Raw genomic sequence first — 14,696 nt, forward strand, 5'->3', positions numbered from 1 at the left:
AGGACTAAGCCGCTTCTGGAGAACCAGAGCAGCGCACGGAAACGCCGTTTACCTTCCCGCCGGAGTGGTACCTATTTACCTACTTGCACTTCATGCTTTCAAACTGCTAGGTTGTTTAGCTTATACAGTGGTACCTCGGCGTAAGTACTTAATTCGTTCCGGAGGTCCATTCTTAACCTGAAACTGTTCTTAACCTGAAGCACCACTTTAGCTAATGGGGCCTCCCACTGCTGCCACATGATTTCTGTTCTCATCCTGAAACAAAGTTCTTAACCCGAGGTAATATTTCTGGGTTAGCAGAGTCTGTAACCTGAAGCATCTGTAACCTGAAGTGTTTGTAACCCGAGGTACCACTGTACTTAAATCTGGTACTGTTTGGAATACAGTGGTACCTCAGGTCTTCAGGTCAGGATGAGAACAGAAATCGCGTGGCGGCGCGGCAGCAGCGGGAGGCCCCATTAGCTAAAGTGGTGCTTCAGGTTAAGAACAGTTTCAGGTTAAGAACGGACCTCTGGAACGAATTAAGTTCTTAACCCGAGGTACCACTGTATTGTCTACACTGACTGGTAGCAGCTCAGGAGCAGCTCAGGGCTCTCTTGGTCCTTCTTGGAGATGATGGGAATTGAAGCAGGGACGTTTTGCATGGAAAATAGATGCTGTGCCTCTCAGCAAACCAATTAAAATGGTATCACAAGCAGCAATTTCTGAAAGAGTGTGCATATAAATGTATGATCACAGTGTGTGTGTGTGTGTATATAATGTTTCACTTTTATTGCAAATGCTATACAGTGGTACCTCGGGTTACAAACGCTTCAAGTTACAGACTCTGCTAACCCAGAAATAGTACCTCGGATTAAGTACTTTGCTTCAGGATGAGAACAGAAATTGCACAGCGGTGGTGCGGCGGCAGCAGGAGGCCCCATTGGCTAAAGTGGTGCTTCAGGTAAAGAACAGTTTGAGGTTAAGAATGGACCTCCAGAACGAAGTAAGTTCTTAACCCGAGGTACCACTGTACCCGTTTCTGAAAACCACAAGAGGGGAGGGGGCTCTTGTCGTCGGGTTTTGCTTTGTGGGTTTAAGCCACTATGAAAGCAGGATGCTGAACTAGCCATTGGCCTGATCCTGCAAGCTCTTCCTATGATTAGGAGGTCCAAAGTCACTGAAAAAATGAGTTACTTGGAGGCATTTGACAGAAGAAAGAGAAAGACCATCGCATTGTAGAGTTGGGACCCCAGGGAATAGAATAGAAACATAGAATTAGAAGAGACCCCAAGGGCCATCGAGTCCAACCCCCTGCCAAGCAGGAAACACCATCAGAGCACTCCTGACATATGGTTGTCAAGCCTCTGCTTAAAGACCTCCAAAGAAGGAGACTCCACCACACTCCTTGGCAGCAAATTCCACTGTCGAACAGCTCTTACTGTCAGGAAGTTCTTCCTAATGTTTAGGTGGAATCTTCTTTCTTGTAGTTTGGATCCATTGCTCCGTGTCCGCTTCTCTGGAGCAGCAGAAAACAACCTTTCTCCCTCCTCTAGGTGACATCCTTTTCTATATTTGAACATGGCTATCATATCCCCCCTTAACCTCCTCTTCTCCAGGCTAAACATGCCCAGCTCCCTTAGCCGTTCCTCATAAGGCATCGTTTCCAGGCCTTGGACCATTTTGGTTGCCCTCCTCTGGACACGTTCCAGTTTGTCAGTGTCCTTCTTGAAGGGTCCCCTATTCCAGCCCCTTGCAATGGCTTCATCCAGGTGTTTGGGGGGACGGTACCAGGTGAAAGTGGTGGCAAGGGAATGAGGCATAGTTGTCAACTTTTCCCTTTTCTTGCAAGGAATCCTATTCGGAATAAGGGAATTTCCCTTAAAAAAAGGGAAACGTTGACAGCTCTGGAATGAGGTCGGAATCTTTGGTGGGAGCAGGAGACCCCTGAATAACTGGGGATGGGGGAAGGGAGCAGCCAAGGCTGGATCCGACCTTCTAAAATCCCTTTGTTGTTGTTTAGTTGTTTAGTCGTGTCCGACTCTTCATGACCCCCTGGACCAGAGCACGCCAGGCACTGCTGTCTTCCACTGCCTCCCGCAGTTTGGTCAAACTCATGCTGGTAGCTTCAAGAACACTGTCCCACTGTCTCGTCCTCTGTTGTCCCCTTCTCCTTGTGCCCTCCATCTTTCCCAACATCAGGGTCTTTTCCAGGGAGTCTTCTCTTCTCATGTGGTGGCCAAAGTCTTGGAGCCTCAGCTTCAGGATCTGTCCTTCCAGTGAGCACTCAGGGCTGATTTCCTTCAGAATGGATCTTCTTGCAGTCCATGGGACTCTCCAAAGTCTCCTCCAGCACCAGAATTCAAAAGCACCAATTCTTCGGCGATCAGCCTTCTTTATGGTCCAGCTCTCACTTCCATACATCACTACTGGGAAAACCATGGCTTTAACTATACGGACCTTTGTTGGCAAGGTGATGTCCCTTACCTGGCCCCTCTTGCCCCCAGCCCCTGATCAATAAAGCCTAGGAGTAGTTCTGGGAGGTGCAAACATCCGCCCCCCCTCCAGCAGCATCTTAAACACTGCTTGGCCCTGGGATCTCGCACGCTCTGCGCTTTTGCGAATCGCTTTCAACAGCCGAATCAATATTCCGTGCAGGGTAATACAAACAGTGGGCTAATGGTCAAATCACTATTTTAATTTAAAACAGAGGAAAAGGAGACATCTATTATCTGTGACAATAAATATTCTGCAGCCGCTGCGTGCTGGGTTAATAATCCCACGGACGCATATGTTGAACTGAAATTAAATGAGATCATCTCAAAAGGCAGAGTTTTTTGCTTTGATCCTTGTGCCTGATTCCGGAAGGTAGGTGGCAGACTTGTCACGCGGCTGAGGATGCTTTTCGGCATCAGCATTTGAGCGGGGGGGGGGGGCGCTTAAAAGGGGGGCTTAAAAGGCCAAGGCCTTTGGCCAAGGCACAGTCTGACCCCCTCCTTAGGTAATCCACGTAGAACTCTAGCCCAGTGGTTGCCATTAATTTGATTTTGTATTGAGATTAGAATGAATTGATTTTAGAATGCATTTCAATTAATTGATTGTGATTTTATGTAAACTGTGTTACTTTTACTGGTGTTAGCCGCTCTGAGCCCGGCTTCAGCTGGGCAGGGCGGGATATAAATAAAATATTATTATTATTATTATTATTATTATTATTATTATTGAGTATATGGATGCTGACCTTCTTTGGGGCTGCAAATGGGCAGCTTCAGGTTCAGTTAAGAGAGCCATAATGATCAAGGTGCTGGAGCAACTCTCCTAGGAAAAAGGATTCAAGGCTTGGGACTTTGTTGTTTAGGGAATCAAAGAACTTTAGTGTTGGAAGGGACCCTGAGGGTCATCTAGTCTGACCCCCCACAATGCAGGAATCTCAGCTCAAGCATCCATGACAGATGGCCATCCAAACTCTGCTTAAAATCCTCCAAGGAAGGAGGGTCCACATGGGTGTTGGAGGACATGGTTGAGGGAGGCGCATTAAATAAAAAGGAAGTGCTTTTTTCCCACGTAGCTCAAAGTTAAACTGTGGAACTCTCTCCCACATGAGGGAGTGATGGCCAGCAACTTGGATGCCTTCAAAAGAGGATGAGACAATTCATGGATTTCTGGGCTCTTGAAGGCAAATAAATAATAATAATAATAATAATAATAATAATTTTATTTATTTATACCCTGCCCTCCCCGGCCAGAGGGCGGCTTGTTTCCTGCCTATCAAGATCCCTGATAAGGTTTGCTGATTGCCTTATTCTTTTGAAATTCCTGAGTTCTTGCATCCATTGTCCCAGGCCTCCCAATTTACAGGGTTTGAAGGATTTTGCAAGTGAAAAGAACTATTGGGAAAGGTTTTCCCAAGATACTTTCTTCTACTGCAGAGAAAATATTTGGGGTCTTTTAAGAGGAGAAAGATGGCTTTGGGATCGCTTTGTGAACTAAAATAAAGTGTCTTTTCGTCAGGGAATATTTCCTAATTTTTGAAGGGTGAAAGATGGGTTTTCTAGAGCGTGTGTCCATTATGTGTGCACCATAACATTTGTGTAACACAATGCCTCATCCGTCTATGTTCTTTTCCAGTTTCCTTTCCCTCTGATTTTGATATTTCATTCTGATTTTGATATATTTCACTCCACCAAGCCACTCTTACGATTCCAGGAGGCATGTATTCGGAGCAGCAGGACTGGCAGAAGGTGCTAAATTCAGTCCTCGGCACCTGAAGTTAAAAGTATCATAAGTGTGGGAATGTTCAGGGAGGCAGGAGAGAATATATTGTTTATTAATATCCTTCCTAACTTGCACTAGCAAGTTCTATAACTTAGCAGAGTTTTACATTCCCCCTTTGAACGCACAGCTTCAAAAAAAAGAAAGAAAAAGAAATGGTCCCCGGATTCATTGAAAAAAATCTGGTAACCATATCTTACCTGCCCTTCGGCATAAGGTTTGAGGCAGGATCCAGCAATAGAATTCTAACTCGGGTAAAAACAGGCAAAAAGGGATAATATAAGATCTAAACGGAACCCCAGCCATTGATCTGATCACTGCATTTTGGACTGGTGGATCTTTCTTTTTTAAAAATAGTTTTAATTGAGAATTTTAACATAACATGTTATCAAAACATATCTTTTTCTTTTCATCCCCGCCCCCATTCCCCCCCCTCCCCAAAAAGGACCGGTGGACATTTCTGAATCGCCTCCAAGGGCAGCCCCATGTAGAGCGCATTGTAGTAGTCCAGTCTGGAGTTTTGCCAGAGCCTGAAATGTGAACCTTGCTTTGCGGTGCTGAAAGCAGGTTCTTTGAATCCAGCTTCTGATGGATTGTCCAAAAGGCCTGCCTCCGCCCAAACCTCCCGCAAAATGTGCTGCCTTGATGTGCCTGGATAACAAACTGAGATAGTAGAATTGGAAAGTCCCTGGTTTGCTGCGGCTTTGCAGCCGGGTAACACCTTTCGGCAAAAACATGTTTTTTTGTTTTGCTTTTGGGTTGTCACCAGACATCAGCGAGTCTTTAGTTCTCACGGGTTGTTTGAAAGGGTGTATTCATCCCCGACAACATTTATTTATGGCAGGCAAGAAAACCTACTTAAATCGCATCATTTCCATAACTGAATATTTATGGCAGCAGCGGCTGGTTGCCGCTCCTTGATTAAACTGAAAACCCTTCACTCACTTTATATAAATGTTTACTTGTCGGGGACTAAAAATTGTCTTTAAACAAACTTGAAATCAAATTACGGTAGGATTTTTTTTTTTTAATGGGGTGGGGGGCGTGTTTCCAAAAGGGACTGGTGGAAAAGAGTGAGCTCGATTATGTGCATGCAAACTGGCCACTGAGCTGCAGTTTATTTCAGTCACGCCGGCTTGATAGAGCCTACACATTCAGGCGCAGTCTACATCTGAAGGAATTCCCAGGCCCCACAAATGGCCCAGAGATGCATTCTAAATAAAAGCACACATTCTAGTCATGTAAAAACACCAGGCAGGCCCCACAAATAACCCAGAGGTGCATTTTAAATAAAAGGACACATTCTACTCATGTAAAAACACGCTGATTCCTGGACTGTCCGTGGGCCGGATTGAGAAGGCGATTGGGCCGGATCCAGCCTCCGGGCCTTTGTTTGCCTACCCATGCACTAAGTAATATAACCACACAATAAAATTCAAAACAGCAGCCATTAATTGATTGCGCCCTTATTCAACATCCCATTTATAGCTATAGGTTCCCAGAAAAAACTAGCTTATAGGCACGAGTGTGTGACACACAGATATAAATATATGCTGGGATCTAATCTAGCTAAAAAAAAAAAATCTACAGGAAAGAACACTGCGTGGAAATTGTTTTTACGCATTCTTACTAATGAAACGATAAGGGCGAAGGAAAATCATAGAATAAAATATTTGTATATATGAGTAAATGCACGAGCACCTATGGTAACGAATTTGTATGAGAATCAATAGCCGTTACCAATAATTGACTGCATTGTGACAACTCAGAACCACAGATACAAACAAACTTGACTCAAGAAAATAGCTCTGAAAGCGATAAATTAAAGAATGAATCTAGCATCAGAACCATGTAATTTGTACATTTACATTTGTAGGCCTTTGAGAAATATGTGGAATAGAAAAAGGTAACCAAGTACTCTTAATGACAGAGAAACTATAGGGTGCTGATCACAAACATAATTTATTCTAAATATTATTTCAGATTCCCTCCTTTCCTTTCCTCTATTTTCTGTTGCATCTGTCTTCTTTCTCCCTGCCAGCTGGTCCCCATCGCATTTTCTTGTAATAAAATAATCAAATTAAAACACAATGAAGCCACAATTAAAATGACACTTGGAACCCATCAGACAATACAGTGGTACCTTGGTTCTCAAACGCCTTGGTTCTCAAACGTCAAAACCCCGGGAGTAAGTGTTCTGATTTTCGAACGTTTTTCGGAAGCTGAACGTCCGATGCGGCTGTCAGCTCTTGTTTCTGGGGCGCCTGCACCAATCAGAAACTGTGCCTTGGTTTTTGAACATTTCGGAAGTCAAACGGAATTCTGGAACAGATTAAGTTTGGCACTTTTGTTTCTAGCACATTTCTCCCTTACGTCCTGAGTTTGAGTGTCTTCAAAGCCCATGACACCTTTGGTAAAGGCTGTTCTCCAACTGGAGCGCTCGCAGGCCAGTGTTTCCCAGTTGTCAGTGTTTATACTACTTTTTTTAAAGATTTGCCTTGAGACAGTCTTTAAACCTCTTTTGTTGACCACCAGCATTACGCTTTCCATTTTTAGGTTTGCAATAGAGTAGTTGCATTGGAAGACAATAATCAGGCATCTGCACAACATGACCAGTCCAACAAAGCTACTGTTGAAGAATCATTGCTTCAGCACTGGTGATCTTTGCTTCTTCCAGTACACTGGTATTAGTTCACCTGTCTTCCCAAGTGATGTGAACATCACCCCAGAGTGTCTGGGGAAACCCAACCAGATGGGCGGGGTACAAATAATAAAAGAGCCCCATGGACTGCAAGAAGATCCAACCTCTCCATTCTGAAGGAAATCAGCCCTGAGTGCTCACTGGAAGGACAGATCCTGAAGCTGAGGCTCCAAGACTTTGTCCACCTCATGAGAAGAGAAGACTCCCTGGAAAAGACCCTGATGTTGGGAAAGATGGAGGGCACAAGGAGAAGGGGACGACAGAGGACGAGATGGTGGGACATTGTTCTCAAAGCTACGAACATAAGTTTGACCAAACTGCGGGAGGCAGTGGAAGACAGGAGTGCCTGGCGTGCTCTGGTCCAGGGGGTCACGAAGAGTCGGACACGACTAAACGACACAACAACATTACTATTACACCTCTGATCTTCTTCCAGTGACTTCTTGTGACTGGGAACCAGAGCTGGAGAAGGGGTTGCTGCTGTCCTCAGGTTCTTCTTGGGGGCTTCTCATCGGGCCCCTGGGTGGCCACCATGAGGACAGCGTACAGTGCTAGATGGGCTCTTTGGCCTCATTCCACAAGGCACTGCGGGGGAAAGACGTCTCCATCACGGATCGCGTGTTACAGGCCGGCTTTGAGCTCCCGCAGCTCCGGAGTCAAGTGGGGTATGACGGATGCTTGTCAGAGCTGATTAGGAAGGCTCGTCTGACAGAACATTTGTTGGTTTAATTGCCTGCAGGAAGATTAATCTGACTCTGAAGGAGACATTTGGGGCTTCCAGGCTTATTGACTTGAAATATTGTTATTTGCTTGTTTTCGCTCACAAATCTCATTTGGAAGAGATTTAGGTGTCCGTCCACCCTGAGCCTAATCTCCAGGTCACAGGTGGGCAACTCCTTGTCTGCATCCAGGTGGCTGAAGTGATGGAGGAAGCTTTCGGAGGACTAAATCAGAAAAGATCAAAACCAGGCTTTCGCAACCTGGTGCCTTCCAGTTGTTTTGGTCCAGAGGCTGATCTAAATCTTTAGAGTGCTGGGTTTTGAGGACTGCTGGTACCAAGCAATGCACACATCAATTCTCGCAGTTCCCACATCTATGAGGTACTGATCTGTTATCAATAATTATGTTCCAAATCATCGTGTTCTAAATAATAGCTGCAAAATTGCAATCTGAATGCAGCTGCAATATATTGATTAGCGTTCAGAAAACCAGGAAGATATATCACCCTTATTGTGAACATTGGCTGCTCCTAATAGAGCCCATAAGGCTTGAAGTTGCACGAAGTCTTCCTGGGATGGGATGGTCCTTTCTGAAGAATCAAGGATGGACCACAAACTACAACACAAGAAAAACAGCCATCCTGGCTAGTAGGCACTGGAAGTCTTGTCTCCTATGAATTTGTACAACCGTGTCTACAAGTAGCCCAGGCATCATCACACTCAGAAAGTACATACCATATTTTTTGCTCTATAAGACTCACTTTTCCCCTCCTAAAAAGTAAGGGGAAATGTGTGTGCGTCTTATGGAGCGAATGCAGGCTGCGCAGCTATCCCAGAAGCCAGAACAGCAAGAGGGATCGCTGCTTTCACTGCGCAGCGATCCTTCTTGCTGTTCTGGCTTCTGAGATTCAGAATATTTTTTTTCTTGTTTTCCTTCAAAAACTAGGTGCGTCTCGTGGTCTGGTGCGTCTTATAGAGCGAAAAATACGGTATGCCGAGATGCTGAAAACTCTGCATTAAAGATTCCTGCAGAGTCTCCAGTCTTCTAGATTATCAACAGATGCATTGTTTTCTTTTTTTAAAGAGAACACTTGGCAGTGCATTCATCACCATCATGATTTTACACACTGCCATTGGCAAAGCAGCCGGATGCTGTGAGGAAGGTTTCAGGGAAATGGTTTAGGTTCGAAAGGAGGAGCGGAAATCTGCCTCTGTTGCCCCACTCTAAAGTGCTTTGTATTTTTCTTAGACTCCTAGAATTGCAGAGTTGGAAGGGACCCTGAGGGTCATCTAGTCCAACCCCCTGCAATTCAGGAATCTCAGCTAAAGCTTCTATGACAGATGGCCATCCAGCCTCTACTTTAAAACCTTTAAGGGCAGAGGACTAGCGGTGGAAGCCAAATTTGATTACTTTAAAAAAGAAAGAACTACCACGAAGAAGAAAAGCCTGCTGGAATCAAATAGTCTTTATTTACGAATGAAAACCAGCGAGGAAGGAGGCCATTTGTCATACGGCAGGATTTTTTTAGACACCCCGTATATGATTTAAAAATAAATAAATAAATGGCCGGCGATGCTCATAAGTGCACAATTTCCTGTACATGTAAGAGCAGAGCAAGAGATTCCAGTTAACTGTTAATATTTCTAATGGCATTAATAGCGAATGTTTCAGAGGGGGAGGAAGGGAGAAGCCATATTTCAGGATTATAAAGAACCAGAAAGTTGTTATATTCCTTTTATAGGAGTGGGCTGGTTACAGATATCCTCTATTATGGGTATGGTTTCCTGGGGCGAGGCAGCGAGGGCGCAACTTTCATCCGCAATGAGCCAATTTCTCCTTCATCGTGGTGACAGGCCGGTTTGAAAGCGAGATCCCGTACCGTTACGAAAACCAGAGCGAGCCTCCTTCGCGTCCTTGGCATCAACTTCCTTGATCCATAATTTATGGGTTAGCAGTCGGATTGTCATTTCTGATGGAAAGTTGAATAAAGTGGAACAGATTAGATCACAGCTCGTACCTGTTGGGTTGAGCACAATGCGGCGCCAAGGACTGCCAGCCGACGGAGGAATTTTCCGAGGAAATAGGTAATCACTTGCTTTTCAACCGAACCGCCTTGTCCCTTCTCTTGCGTTCTGAGAAAGGCATTTGGATGCAATTTCTGCATAGAGGAAGAGCTTTGTTTCTCCTGCTCCAGACGGAAGGACCCAAACAGATGGGTTCAAATGGAAAGGAAGGAGATTCTGACACAACAGCAGGAAGAATCTTATAAATGTACCATTGGAAGGGACCCCGAGGGTCATCCAGTCTAAACCGCTGCCATGACACTGAGAGCGTAGTGTCGGAACACGCCTGGGGGGCACCCACAGCCCCCGGACTGAGACAAACCTCTCCGGGCATCTTCCTTGGGGAGCGTGGCACAGGACGTTCATAAATCTTCGGTCCTGGCACACAGCAGCGACACATATCCAGAGATATGTGAACACTCAAACAGCAGAATAAAGCAGGAACGCTGTGGTTCTGAGGGGTGGCAATCTAATTTATTAAGCAATATATACAGGACAAAGCGGGATGCGGGTGGCGCTGTGGGTTAAACCACAGAGCCTAGGACTTGCCAATCAGAAGGTTGGGGGTTTGAATCCCCGCGACGAGGTGAGCTCCCGTTGCTCGGTCCCTGCTCCTGCCAACCTAGCAGTTCAAAAGCACGTCAAAGTGCAAGTAGATAAATAGGTACCGCTCCAGCGGGAAGGTAAATGGTGTTTCCGTGCACTGCTCTGGTTCACCAGAAGCGGCTTAGTCATGCTGGCCACATGACCCGGAAGCTGTACGCTGGCTCCCTCGGCCAATAAAGTGAGATGAGCGCCACAACCCCAGAGTCAACTGCAACTGGACCTAAGGGTCAGGGGTCCCTTTACCTTTACACATCTTCTTCTTCTTCAAGAGAGAGCAAAGTATAAAAGTACATTACAGTGGAAGAGATAAGACAGGCTTCCGTTCTCACACTTTCCAAGCATGGAATGTAAACACAGACATGTGATGATGATGATGGTGATGATGATGATGATAATAATAATAATAATAATAATAATAATAATAATAATTTATTATTTGTACCCCACCCATCTGGCTGGGTTTCCCCAGCCACTCTGGGCAGCTTCCAACAAAGATTTAAAATACATTAAAATGTCACACATTAAAAGCTTCCCTAAACACGGCTGCCTTCAGATGTCTTCTAAATGTCAGGTAGTTGTTTATCTCTTTGACATCTGCTGGGAGGGTGTTCCACAGGGCGGGCGCCACCACCAAGAAGGCCCTCTGCCTGGTTCCTGTAACTTGGCTTCTCGCAGTGAGGGAACCGCCAGAAGGCCCTCAGAGCTGGGCCTCAGTGTCCAGGCAGAACAATGGTGGTGGAGACGCTCCTTCAGATATATTGGGCCGAGGCCATTTAGAGCTTTAAAGGTCAACACCAACACTTTGAATTGTGCTTGGAAACGTACTGGGAGGCAACGTAGGTCTTTCAAGACCAGTGTTTTTTTTTTAAATATAATTTTTTATTGTTAAAATAATTCAATATTAATACACATACAAACATACATTTCATACAACATACCTACATACATACAACATACCTACAACATACCTACACTCAATCCCACGGATAATTCCCATCACCATCCACCACCCCTCACCCTTTGTGTTAGACTTCCAATCTACTCAATTGCAATTTCTTTCTACTTCTATTACTTTCTTTCACACACCTTTAACCTAATTTCATATTTCTTTTTCTATTAGACATTGTTATCCATCTTATTTAGTATTCCAATATTTGAAACGAAACTTGTTTATTCTAATAGGAGTTCTGATTTTTTGGTATAGTTTTGCAAGTATCTTTTAAACACCTTCCAGCCCCTGTCTGCCTTCTCTTTTGAGATCCTTCCAGTTTCTCCCATTGTTTTGGATATATTGTAGTACTCCAATAATTTGGCAAGCCACTCTATCTTTGTTGGTACAGTACCACTTTTCCCATTTTTCACTTTCAAGACCAGTGTTATGTGGTCTCCAGCACCTCCAGCAATGGGAGAATGAATGTGCTGATCCGTAGTAGTGTCAGCAGGCTCAGAGACCCGTTCAGAGTCAGGGGCCGAACTAGGGTTCAAAAGGGAGCCAGGCCCAGCTGCTTTTGGGCAGGCAGCCCTGGCCTTTATTTGTCACCTACGTCAAGTGTGTGCCCAGGAAACATCTCTTTCTGGGCAGATGTTCCACAGATGCTGTCTGGGGGGGGGGAATGGGTTCCTTTCCCCATCCGCAGCAGCCAGAGCAGATTGATTTATGATTTTTACCAAGCATGGGCAAGTAAGGGAGTCCTGCTGATATGGACTCCGGGAGATGAGACGTTATTCATCATAATTAAGGCGCCCGAGCTGCTGGTCGGATGCCTGGCTAAGCGATTACACAACTGAGGCAGGAAGCTGTCTCTGCAGCTACTGAGACTCCAGAAATGGTTGGGATGCAGCGCCTGAATACATGAAGCCAGATGGGATGCAAGGATTGGAGCAGCGAGACTCAGGAGTGATGACGGAAGCCAGCATAGGAGGACTGCAGGCTTGTCTTTCCGTGCAAAGGAAATTTAAGCATTAGCAGAGTGCATTCCCCTTTACACAAAGAATAGCTGGTTGCAGGCTCGTGTGAGCCTCTCACTATTATATAATTCAATCTGTCTCAGATTGAATTGTATGTTCCTGGTAAGTTCTCTTGCACCCCTCTTAAAAGAATAAAGATGCCACCATTTTATTCAAAGATAATAAAAGAAGTTTACTCACACCAGTTCACAGTTGGATACCTGAAGGCAGAATTAGTCACAAATATGTACATGTGGGTCTACCCCATATGGGGGAATAATCCCAGTGCTTCTGCTAGCTGAGAGCTAGCAGAGCAGTCCTAGCTAGAAGCTGGTCAAACAAAGAAGGAAGTCAAAAAGAGGAAGGTGTGCTGCGTGACTCGTCGTACCGGAGCGGTACCTATTTATCTACTTGCACTGGTGTGCTTTTGAACTGCTAGGTTGGCAGGAGAAGGGACCGAGCAACAGGAGCTCACCCCGTCGTGGGGATTCGAACCGCTGACCTTCTGATCAGCAAGTCCTAGGCTCTGTGGTTTAACCCACAGCGCCACCCACGACCCCTAATTGGATACTAGACCCAAGATTTTAAAGAAATGTGGACTAAAGTTGCTTCTGGGGCAGTGGCATAGCGTGGGTTGTCAGCACCCGGGGCAAGGCAAGTAATTTGCACCCCCCCCCCCCGCTGCACTGTCCCTCCCCCAGATAGTCCCTCGCTCTCTCTCCGCACCGCACCGCACGCCTGGCACCCTCCCCTCCACAGTGAGCGGCAACCCGGCGGCTCGGATCGGATTCGCACAGCCAGCACTGCAGTGAGAGAGAGTGAGTGAGCCAGGTAGGGGCAGAGAGCTGCGAGTGCGAGTGCGCCCCCCCAGATGTTGCGCCCGGTGTGGCCGGCCCCCCCTGCACCCCCCACGCTATGCCACTGTTCTGGGGCCCCTCTGGGATTAGGGACCCTGAAATTTAAGCCTTGTTAGTTGCAAAGGAGATCTGCCCTGGAGACATTGTCAAAGTTCAAGGACCCCCCCCAGCCGAGAGAATGTATCTCAAGGAGGACATGGAGCTGTGCCAGTGAGGGGCAATGGTCTTTGGGGATGGGGGGGCGGGAGAGTATAGCCAAGGGAAATTCCGGGGGGGGGGGGCGCAAGAGGAGATGCCTAGGTCCTGCACACAGGCTGTGCCTTACAGTCAGTGCCAGATTTACGTATAAGCTAAGCAAGCTATAGCTTAGGGCCTCACTCTCTTGGCCCCCCCCCCAAAAATAAAGAAAAAAACAACCTTGGATGTACATTTCCAAAATATAGGATAAAAAACAAATGAAATAAAACCTACATACAGCAACAGTGTTTTGTGTTGTGTGGGCTCCTAGGATGTAAGTCATGGGCACCATCTGCTAGCCTGCTCCCTAAAATATCACTGGTTTGCTCCTTTCTATATAAAGGGTGCCTACATAAAATATGTATTTTATGATAAAAGACATATTTTGTTATGTGCAAATGGCTCTAGATACCTATTAGGTCCATAAATTACCAAAAAGGGGGCATAGGCAAACTCCAGCTCTCCAGATGTTTGGGACTACAATTCCCACCATCCCTGACCACTGGTCCTGTTAGCTAGGGATGATGGGAATTGTAGTCCCAAACATCTGGAGGGCCGGAGTTTGCCTCTGCCTGAAGTATAGCATATATTCAACACAAAAAAACGGTGACAATTTGTTGTTGACAAAGGACAGCTGTGGAAGCTTTGTCAGGCTGTATCAAGAACAGGAGTCTCCTGTCTGTTTCCGGGATAAATGCGTGTCGTTTGGATCAGGGCCCCGCTGGAAGTTTTGTCGTAGAGACCTACGCGGGTAACTTTAAAGATGCATAAATTACGACCGCACGGTCCCCTCCTGTGGACTCGAAAAATCAATCTTTATCGCTGGATATCTTTATAGCTTTGCTTAATTTATTGCGGAGCTCGAAGAACATCGCACTGGAGACGAGGGTTTTCTGAGCCCAGCTTCCTCAAGCGAAGCAAGGACATGAGTTTATGGGGGGTGGGAATTAATGCCACTGACTGACCTCACCCCCAAGAATTGCACCAGGAGGAGGAGGACGGAGGGCAGTGGGGTGGGAGTAGGGCCTGGTCTTGCCCTCCGCTGCTGCTGCTGTTCCTCCTCCAGGTCAGAGGGAAATGGAGTAGTCAGGTCCTTCTGCCTCTGATTTTACTACCTGCCTCTCATCGACCTGGCTATTAACCTCATCATTTATTCTAATAAGGTGTTTTACGCCCACACTTTCTGGCAAGCGGCTAAGCCTTGCTGAATCGCAGGAGGCCAAAGAAATATGAACTGCGGGCAGCCGAAATCCGCTTTGTCTCCACTGCACCGAGGCCCTCCTGCCTCTTTCTGCTTCTGCAGCAAGCGGCTGC

The sequence above is a fragment of the Podarcis tiliguerta genome (genome assembly GCF_965153285.1).
Source record: "Podarcis tiliguerta genome assembly, chromosome: 1".
In the NCBI taxonomy this organism is placed as follows: Eukaryota; Metazoa; Chordata; class Lepidosauria; order Squamata; family Lacertidae; genus Podarcis; species Podarcis tiliguerta.